The sequence below is a fragment of the Pan paniscus genome, chromosome 12 (assembly GCF_029289425.2).
Source record: "Pan paniscus chromosome 12, NHGRI_mPanPan1-v2.0_pri, whole genome shotgun sequence".
NCBI lineage: Eukaryota > Metazoa > Chordata > Mammalia > Primates > Hominidae > Pan > Pan paniscus.
The window spans coordinates 94,689,556-94,700,583 of NC_073261.2; the positions used below are offsets into that span (position 1 = coordinate 94,689,556).

An 11,028-nucleotide genomic window follows, 5' to 3' on the forward strand; every position below is an offset into this window, starting at 1 on the left:
GTGCATTCACAAACCCTGAGCTAGACACAGGGTGCTGATTGGTGTGTTTACAAACCTTGAGCTAGATACAGAGTGCCCATTGGTGCATTTACAATCCCTGAGCTAGACATAAATGTTCTCCACGTCCCCACCAGACTCAGGAGCCCAGCTGGCTTCACCCAGTGGATCCCGCCCGGGGCTGCAGGTGGAGCTGCCTGCCAGTCTGGCGCTGTGCGCCCGCACTCCTCAGCCCTTGGGTGGTCGATGGGACTGGGCACCGTGGAGCAGGGGGCGCCGTGGAGCAGGGGGCGCCATGGAGCAGGTCCCGAGCCCTGCCCCGCGGGAAGGCAGCTAAGGCCTGGCGAGAAATCGAGCGCAGCGCCGGTGGGCTGGCACAGCTGGGGGACCCAGTACACCCTCCGCAGCCGCTGGCCCGGGTGCTAAGGCCGGCAGGGCCGGCAGGGCCGGCAGGCTGCTCCGAGCGCGGGGCCCGCCAAGCCCACGCCCACCCGGAACTCCAGCTGGCCCGCAGGCGCTGCAGGCAGCCCCACTTCCCGCTCGCGCCTCTCCCTCCACACCTCCCTGCAAGCTGAGGGAACCGGCTCCGGCCTTGGCCAGCACAGAAAGGGGCTCCCACAGTGCAGCGGTGGGCTGAAGGGCTCCTCAAATGCCGCCAAAGTGGGAGCCCAGGCAGAGGAGGCGCCCAGAGCGAGCGAGGGCTGTGAGGACTGCCAGCACGCTGTCAGCATGATCTTGGCTTACCGCAACCTTTGCCTCCCAGGTTCAAGCGATTCTCCCGCCTCAGCTGAGGCTACAGGCATGCGCCACTGTGCCCAGCTAATTTTTGTATTTTTAGTAGAGACAGGGTTTCACCATGTTGGCCAGGCTGGTCTCAAACTCCTGACCTCAGGTGATCCACCCGCCTCGGTCTCCCAAAGTGCTGGGATTACAGGTGTGAGCCACTGCATCTGGCCTTTTTTTTTTTTTTTTTTTTTTAATTGAGATGGAGTCTCACTCTGCCGCCCAGGTTGGAGTACAGTGGCGCCATCTTGGCTAACTGCCACCTCCGCCTCCCAGGTTCAACCAATTCTCCTGCCTCAGCCTCCCAAGTAGCTGGGATTATAGGCGCCCACCACCATGCCTGGATACTTTTTTTTTTCTATTTTTAGTAGAGACGGGGTTTCGCCATATTGGCCAGGCTGGTCTCCACCTCCGGTGATCCGCCTGCTTCTGCCTCCCAAAGTGCTGGGATTACAGGCCTGAGGCACCGCGCCTGGCCTGAAGAATCTTTTCAAATGCAACAGGGAGAGGGATAGTTGTATCAGAATATTTTCAACTGTAAGTATTCAAGGTAGTTGGAAACAGGAAAGAAATGTATTACCTCACATAACAAGAAGTCCCAAGATAGAGTGGCTCCGGGGTCAGTTAATTCAGTGACTCAAAGATGTTATCAAGGGCCAGTTTTGTTTTAATCTTCCATTCTGCTATTTTCAGCATGTTGACTTGATCTCTCTCTCTCTCTCTTTTTTTCTGTTTGCTCCCTTTGTGGTTGTAAGAAGCTACTGAAGATCCAGGCCTCAGTGAGATATGACAATATCCAGTGGAAACAGAGTGAATGTCACTTTTCTTGCATTTTTTTAAACCAGTAACTAAAACCTTTCACAGAAGCCATGTCACACTTCATGTCTTTTTGTCCTAATCCAAGCATTGGCAAGAAGAATTAATTCATTTGTTCACTCTTCATATATTTATTGAATGTCTATTATGTGTCACTAGAGCTAGGAAACCTCAGATGGCAAAACAGGTAAAAATCATACAGCTTATATTCTATGGGAAGAGATAAAAAAGAACCAAATGACTAAAGTGGTGATAAATATTATTGGGATAAAAGTGCAATGGGAAAGGGAGATAAGTCATGCTGGTTAGGTAGCAGTAGGGAAGGGACCAGATAATTGGGTTTCACCAGTGAGAAAACATCGCCTGGGGCTGGAACTGAGGCTAAAGATCACCACATCTGAAGCAGATGGTCCCTTGGAAAAGGAAAGTGAATAAAAATGAGGTTCTCTTAGGAAGAAGAAAGTGAGAGACAGTTGTTAGATAGGCAATTACCAGTAAGGGCAAGCTATGGAAGTTGTGGGACACAGTTCAAAATGAAAATGCAGAATTGTTATTCAAAAAGTAGGAAAAAGTATCACTAAAGGACAAAAATATAACTGTCTTTTTACTTTCTTTCAGTCTTTTTGTTGACCTCTTATGATGGTTTTAATTTGCTATTTAATATCTTTATAGGTAAAGAAAAATTGAAAATTTAAATTATTAGCATGTATTTTATTATTCATTTTGATACTGTATAATGCCTGTTTTACATGCAAACATAAGAGCATTTAACTAATATGTGGAATCACCAAAACTATAGTTCCTATTTTTGTGGCTCCTACATGGATACACATTTTATTCTTACTAGAACAGTGGAAATGATGCACAAAACAAACTCAATTGTCTTATTTCATTTCCTTTTTTTTAAATTTTATTTTTGAGATGGAATCTGGCTCTGTTGCCCAGGCTGGAGTGCAGTGGCACAATCTCGCCTTGGCTCACTGTAGCCTCCACCTCCTGGGTTCAAGTGATTCTCCAGCCTCAGCCTCCTGAGCAGCTAAGATTACAGGTGCACGCAACCACACCTGGCTAATTTTTGTATTTTTATGGAGATGCAGTTTCACCGTGTTGTCCAGGCTGGTCTCAAACTCCTGACCTTAAGTGATCTGCCCTCCTTGGCCTCCCAAAGAGCTGGGATTACAGGCATGAGCCACCGTGCCCGGCCTTATTTCATTTCTTTTCTTTCTTTCTTTTTTTTTTTTTTTTAAATTATACTTTAAGTTCTAGGGTACATGTGCACAACGTGCAGGTTCGTTACTTATGTATACATGTGCCATGTTGGTGTGGTGCACCCATTAACTCGTCATTTACACTAGGTATATCTCCTAATGCTATCCCTCCCCGCTCCGCCTACCCCATGACAGGCCCCAGTGTGTGATGTTCCCATTCCTGTGTCCAAGTGTTCTCATTGTTCATTTCCCACCTATGAGTGAGAACATGCGGTGTTTGGTTTTTTGTCCTTGCGATAGTTTGCTGAGAATGATGGTTTCCAGCTTCATCCATGTGCCTACAAAGGACATGAACTCATCCTTTTTTATGGCTGCATAGTATTCCATGTTGTATATGTGCCACATTTTCTTAATCCAGTCTATCATTGATGGACATTTGGGTTGGTTCCAAGTCTTTGCTATTGTGAATAGTGCTGCAGTGAACATATGTGTGCATGTGTCTTTATAACAGCATGATTTATAATCCTTTGGGTATATACCCAGTAATGGGATTGCTGGGTCAAATGGTATTTCTAGTTCTAGATCCTTGAGGAATCGCCACACTGTCTTCCACAATGGTTGAACTAGTTTACAGTCCCACCAACAGTATAAAAGTGTTCCTATTTCTCCACATCCTCTCCAGCACCTGTTGTTTCCTGACTTTTTAATGATTGCCATTCTAACTGGTGTGAGATGGTATCTCATTGTGGTTTTGATTTGCATTCCTCTGATGGCCAGTGATGGTGAACATTTTTTCATGTGTCTTTTGGCTGCATAAATGTCTTCTTTTGAGAAGTGTCTGTTCATATCCTTTGCCTACTTTTTGATGGGGTTGTTTTTTTCTTGTAAATTTGAGTTCTTAGTAGATTCTGAATATTAACCCTTTGTCAGATTTTCTTCCATTCCATAGGTTGCCTGTTCACTCCAATAGTAATTTCTTTTGCTGTGTAGAAGCTCTTTAGTTTAATTATATCCCATTTGTCAATTTTGGCTTCTGTTGCCATTGCTTTTGGTGTTTTAGACACAAAGTCCTTGCCCATGCCTATGTCCTGAATGGTATTCCCTAGGTTTTCTTCTAGGGTTTTTATGGTTTTAGGTCTGACATTTAAGTCTTTAGTCCATCTTGAATTAATTTTTGTATAAAGTGTAAGGAAGGGATCCAATTTCAGCTTTCTACATATGGCTAGCCAGTTTTCCCAGCACCATTTATTAAATAGGGAATCCTTTCCCCATTTATTGTTTTTGTCAGGTTTGTCAAAGATCAGATGGTTGTAGATGTGTGGTATTATTTCTGAGGGCTCTGTTCTGCTCCATTGGTCTATATCTCTGTTTTGCTACCAGTACCATGCTGTTTTGGTTACTATAGCCTTGTAGTGTAGTTTGAAGTCAGGTAGTGTGATACCTCCAGCTTTGTTCCTTTTGCTTAGGCTTGTCTTGGTAATGCGGGCTCTTTTCTGGTTCCATATGAACTTTAAAGTGGTTTTTTCCAATTCTGTGAAGAAAGTCATTGGTAGCTTGATAGGGATAGCATTGAATCTATAAATTACCTTGGGCAGTATGGCCATTTTCACCATATTGATTCTTCCTATCCATGAGCATGGAATGTTCTTCCATTTGTTTGTATCCTCTTTTGTTTCGTTGAGCAGTGGTTTGTAATTCTCCTTGAAGAGGTCCTTCACATCCTTTGTAAGTTGGATTCCTAGGTATTTTATTCTCTTGGAAGCAATTGTGAATGGGAGTTCACTCATGATTTGGCTCTCTGTTTGTCTGTTATTGGTGTATAAGAATGCTTGTGATTTTTGCACATTGATTTTGTATCCTGAGACTTTGCTGAAGTTGCTTATCAGCTTAAGGAGATTTTGGGTTGAGACGATGGGGTTTTCTAAATATACAATCATGTAATCTGCAAACAGGGACAATTTGACTTCCTCTTTTCTTAACTGAATACCGTTTATTTCTTTCTCTTGCCTGATTGCCCTGGGCAGAACTTCCAACTCTATGTTGAATAGGAGTGGTGAGAGAGGGCATCCCTGTCTTGTGCCAGTTTTCAAAGGGAATGCTTCCAGTTTTTGCCCATTCAGTATGATATTGGCTGTGAGTTTGTCATAAATAGCTCTTATTATTTTGAGATATGTCCCATCAATACCGAATTTATTGAGAGTTTTTAGCATGAAGGGCTGTTGAATTTTGTTGAAGGCCTTCTCTGCATTTATTGAGATAATCATGTGGTTTTTGTCTTTGGTTCTGTTTATATGCTGGATTATGTTTATTGATTTGAGTATGTTGAACCAGCCTTGCATCCCAAGGATGAAGCCCACTTGATCATGGTGGATAAGCTTTTTGATGTGCTGCTGGATTCGGTTTGCCAGTATTTTATTGATGATTTTTGCATCGATATTCATAAGGGATATTCATCTAAAATTCTCTTTTTTTTTTGTTGTGTCTCTGTCAGGCTTTTTTGATGCTGGCCTCATAAAATGAGTTAGGGAGGATTCCCTCTTTTTTCTATTGATTGGAATAGTTTCAGAAGGAATGGTAGCAGCTCCTCCTTTTACCTCTGGTAGAATTCGGCTGTGAATCCATCTGGTCCTGGACTTTTTTTGGTTGGTAAGCTATTAATTATTGCCTCAATTTCAGAGCCTGTTATTGGTCTATTCAGGGATTCAACTTCTTCCTGGTTTAGTCTTGGGAGGGTGTATGTGTCCAAGAATTTATCCATTTCTTCTAGATTTTCTAGTTTATTTATGTAGAGGTGTTTATAGTATTCTCTTATGGTAGTTTGTATTTCTGTGGGATCGGTGGTGATGTCCCCTTTATCATTTCTTATTGCGTCTATTTGGTTCTTCTCTCTTTTCTTCTTTATTAGTCTTGCTAGCGGTCTATCAATTTTGTTGATCTTTTCCAAAAACCAGCTCCTGGATTCATTGATTTTTTGAAGGGATTTTTGTGTCTCTATCTCCTTCAGTTCTGCTCTGCTCTTAGTTATTTCTCACCTTCTGCTAGCTTTTGAATGTGTTTGCTCTTGCTTCTCTAGTTCTTTTAATTGTGATGTTAGGGTGTCAATTTAAATATTTCCTGCTTTCTCTTGTGGGCATTTAGTGCTCTAAATTTCCCTCTACACACTGCTTTAAATGTGTCCCAGAGATTCTGGTATGTTGTGTCTTTGTTCTCATTGGTTTTAAAGAACATCTTTATGTCTGCCTTCATTTCGTTATATACCCAGTAGTCATTCAGGAGCAGGTTGCTCAGTTTCCATGTAGTTGAGTGGTTTTGAGTGAGTTTCTTAATCCTGAGTTCTAGTTTGATTGCACTGTGGCCTGAGAGACAGTTTGTTATAATTTCTGTTCTTTTACATTTGCTGAGGAGTGCTTTACTTCCAACTATATGGTCAATTTTGGAATAAGTGCGATGTGGTGCTGAGAAGAATGTATATTCTTTCGATTTGGGATGGAGAGTTCTGTAGATGTCTATTAGGTCCGCCTGGTGCAGAGCTGAGTTCAATTCCTGGATATCCTTGTTAACTTTCTGTCTCGTTGATCTGTCTGATGTTGACAGTGAGGTTTTAAAGTCTCCCATTATTATTGTGTGGGAGTCTAAGTCTCTTTGTAGGTCTGCAAGGACTTGCTTTATGTATCTGGGTGCTCCTGTACAGGTACATATATATTTAGGATAGTTAGCTCTTCTTGTTGAATTGATCCCTTTACCATTATGTAATGGCCTTCTTTGTCTCTTTTGATCTTTGTTGGTTTAAAGTCTGTTTTATCAGAGACTAGGATTGCAACCTCTGCCTTTTTTTGTTCTCCATTTTCTTGGTAGATCTTCCTCCATCCCTTTATTTTGAGCCTATGTGTGTCTCTGCACATGAGATGGGTCTCCTGAATAAAGCACACCAATGGGCCTTGACTCTTTATCCAATTTGCCAGTCTGTGTCTTTTGATTGGAGCATTTAGCCCATTTACATTTAAGGTTAATATTGTTATATGTGAATTTGATCCTGTCATTATGATGTTAGCTGGTTATTTTGCTCGTTAGTTGATGCAGTTTCTTCCTAGCATCGATGGTCTTTACAATTGGCATGTTTTTGCAATGGGTGGTACTGGCTGTTCCTTTCCATGTTTAGTGCTTCCTTCAGGAGCTGTTGTAGGGCAGGCCTGGTGGTGACAAAATCTGTCAGCATTTGTTTGTCTGTAAAGGATTTTATTTCTCCTTCACTTATGAAGCTTAGTTTGGCTGGATATGAAATTCTGGGTTGAAAATTCTTTTCTTTAAGAATGTTGAATATTGGCCCCCACTCTCTTCTGGCTTGTAGAGTTTCTGCCGAGAGATCAGCTGTTAGTCTGATGGGCTTCCCTTTGTGGGTAACCCGACCTTTCTCTCTGGCTGCCCTTAACATTTTTTCCTTCATTTCAACTTTGGTGAATCTGACAATTATGTGTCTTGGAGTTGCTCTTCTCAAGGAGTATCTTTGTGGTGTTCTCTGTATTTTCTGAATTGGAATGTTGGCCTGCCTTGCTAGGTTGGGGAAGTTCTCCTGGATAATATCCTGCAGAGTGTTTTCCAACTTGGTTCCATTCTCCCTGTCACTTTCAGGTACACCAATCAGACGTAGATTTGGTCTTTTCACATAGTCCCATATTTCTTGGAGGCTTTGTTCATTTCTTTTTACTCTTTTTTCTGTAAACTTCTCTTCTTGCTCATTTCATTCATTTGATCTTCAGTCACTGATACCCTTTCTTCCACTTGATCGAATTGGCTACTGAAGCTTGTGCATTCATCACGTAGTTCTCGTGCCATGGTTTTCAGCTCCATCAGGTCATTTAAGGACTTCTCTACACTGGTTATTCTAGTTAGCCGTTCATCTAATCTTTTTTCAAGGTTGTTAGCTTCTTTGCGTTGGGTTCATACTTCCTCCTTTAGCTCGGAGAAGTTTGATCATCTGAAGCCTTCTTCTCTCAACTTGTCAAAGCCATTCTCTGTCCAGCTTTGTTCCATTGCTGGCGAGGAGCTGTGTTCCTTTGGAGGGGGAGAGGTGCTCTGATTTTTATAATTTTCAGCTTTTTTGCTCGGTTTTTTCCTCATCTTTTTGGTTTTATCTAGCTTTGGTATTTGATAATGGTGACGTACAGATGGGGTTTTGGTGTGGATGTCCTTTCTGTTTGTTAGTTTTCCTTCTAACAGTCAGGACCCTCAGCTGCAGGTCTGTTGGAGTTTGCTGGAGGTCCACTCCAGACCTGTTTGCCTGGGTATCAGCAGCAGAGGCTGCAGAACAGTGAATATTGCTGAACAGCAAATGTTGCTGCCTGATCGTTCCTCTAGAAGCTTCATCTCAGAGGGGCACCTGGCTGTGTGAGGTGTCAGTCTGCCCCTACTGGGGGGTGCCTCCCAGTTAGGCTACTCAGGGGTCAGGGACTCACTTGAGGAGGCAGTCTGTCCATTCTCAGATCTCAAACTCCGTGCTGCGAGAATGACTACTCTCTTCAAAGCTGTCAGACAGGGATATTTAAGTCTGCAGAGGTTTCTGCTGCCTTTTGTTTGGCTATGCCCTGCCCCGAGAGGTGGAGTCTACAGAGGCAGGCAGGCCTCCTTGAGCTGCAGTGGGCTCCACCTAGCTCGAGCTTCCCAGCTGCTTTGTTTACCTACTCAAGCCTCAGCAATGGCAGGTGCCCCTCCCCCAGCCTGGCTGCCGCCTTGTAGTTCAATCTCAGACTGCTGTGCTAGCAAAGAGGGAGGCTCTGTGGGCTTGGGACCCTCTGAGCCAGGCATGGGATATAATCTCTTGGTGTGCGATTTCCTAAGACTGTTGGAAAAGTGCAGTATTAGGGTGGGAATGATTCGATTTTCCAGGTGCCATCTGTCACAGCTTCCCTTGGCTAGGAAAGGGAATTCTCTGACCCTTTGCACTTCCTGGGTGAGGCGATGCCTCACCCTGCTTCGGCTTATACTTGGTGGGCTGCACCCACTGTCCTGCACCCACTGTGCAACAAGCCCCAGTGTGATGAACCCGGTCCCTCAGTTGGAAATGCAGAAATCACCCGTCTTCTGCGTCACTCATGCTGGGAGTTGTAGACTGGAGCTGTTCCTATTCGGCCATCTTGCTTCTTTTTTTGAGACAGAGTCTTGCTCTGTCACCCAGGCTGCGGCTCACTGCAACCTTTGCCTCCTGGGTTCAAGCGATTCTCCTGCCTCAGGCTCCTGAGTAGCTGGGGTAACAGGTGCGCACCACTGTGCCTGGCTAATTTTTGTATTTTTAGTAGAGATGGAGTTTCACCATGTTGGTCAGGCTGGTTTCGAACTCCTGACCTCGTGATCCGCCCACCTTGGCCTCCCTAAGTACTGGGATTACAGGCATGACCACCGCACCTGGCCTTATTTCATTTCTTAATAGGTGCACGTTCTACCCATAGTTTCTACTTGTTATTTATTGATAAGTAAGGAAGTTACAGAAAGGAAAAGAAATTATGGCCTTTCCTATCTTTCCCTTTCTTTCTATGTTATTCGTTTCCAGCATAAGTGGTTAGCTAATATAGGAAAGTAATATGAATAAGAAAGGAAATGGTAGGATTTCTTGATTGTTTGTGTTTCTTAGAATGTCTTTGTCTTCTTTCTGCATTTATTGCAGGATTTGGTTTGAATGTAAAGTTTGGGGGTTTCAGCACTCCTGTTACTCGGTCATAGATGTAACACACTTACCTTGTACTTCGTATGAGTCTCCACAAGCTCTTACATGCTGTGGGTCCAACTGAACACTGTGCTCATGGGGCATTGCTTTTTCCAAATTTTAGATTTCTGAGCAAAATAAATGCTACATTTTTAAAGCTATGAAATTTTGTGGTGGTTTGTTATGTAGTGATAGTAACTGGAATATATACCAAAATAGGTCTGTACCTTTGAAAATGTAATCTCCTCAGTCATGACTCTCAATAATGAAAGTGATGTTACATTAGAATCAAGTGGGTCACATTTTCAAAATATAGCAAAAGTTCATGACGGTATAGTCTATGATAACATGAATTTGGATATAACAAAATTGACTTCTGTCCTCCACCCCACCTTGTTCTCAAAATCCCCATCATATTTAACTTGGAGAAGAAAACCACCACCTGGAGTGCCAAACTGCAACGGGGACCTAGACAGATTCAGATTGTGCCACTGGAGCCCTGGAATTGGATTGCTGGATAGACTCACTGTGTTAATTTATTTAATCTTGGATCAAGGTAATACTAAATTTTATATTATTGAATATTTTGTGCCCAACTTACTATGTTACAGTGGGGTTTTATGTATGGCTGACCGAATCAATCTTTCCAAATTCATTTCCTCTTCCTAGATCCACAGGTAAAGTACATTTTCCAGGGCCTTTGAGTCAATGTGTGGCAGTATGACTAATTCTTGCCAATAGAATGTGAGCAGAAATGAGATGACATTTCCAGTTGAGACAGTTATGAATGTGCTTCTCATTTTTTTCTCCCCTTGTTGTCAACTGGATGGCACATTGTTGAAAATGGGGGATGCCCAGCATGGAAGAAGACTGAACCATCACTTAGAGGAGAGCTGCTTACCCCTCACTGGGTTGTGGCATGAACAATAAATACACTTTTAAGATACTGAAATTTGGGAGTTTTAATTTTCACTAGAGCATAGCCTAGTCTATATAAGGAATTTAAAGGGGATTGCTGCTGTAACCCTAAAATATGTGTTATTGGCTTAATAGTTGAATACTGGAGAGTGAGTAAACTGATATTCGGGGCTGCAGAGATGGCAGATCTATGGTATAGACTGGTAAAGTATTTGGTAAAACTGCTTCCTGTAATATCTTGGGAGGTAGGCCATGGCCCTACTGAGCCAGCAGCTCTGGGGGAAATGATTATAAAGAGCCAAAATGTTATTGCATGTTGGTTTCTATTTGCTGCATTTTGGGAAAGTATTACAAGAAAGAGATGAGGTTAGGAGATAATTGGCTGGTGTAACCAGAAATAAAAGAAATAAAGAGACTGTAAAAATTTGGGGCATTGAAAGGTTGGAAAAATCCAACGGCTTCTAGGCTCCCAAATGTAGGTAATAAGACAGAGGCAAAGTCCTTGAACGACAGGCAAAGATTAGGTTAAGAACATAGCTATTCCATTCAAGGTTGATATCTTCAAGGTAACCTGTTTTTATTTATTTCAGAGAAAGAGATATGATGAGT

General features: G+C 42.8%; 1 long non-coding RNA gene across 1 annotated transcript; it reads left to right on the forward strand.

Annotated features, from left to right (window-relative positions):
• The first annotated feature begins 278 nt into the window (after positions 1-278).
• Positions 279-10,454, forward strand: LOC130541236 (uncharacterized). The gene is made up of 5 exons (XR_008955278.1): positions 279-301; positions 1,149-1,317; positions 9,933-10,057; positions 10,171-10,178; positions 10,360-10,454. It is a non-coding gene; the product is annotated as an uncharacterized LOC130541236 (long non-coding RNA).
• The last annotated feature ends 574 nt before the right edge of the window (positions 10,455-11,028 follow it).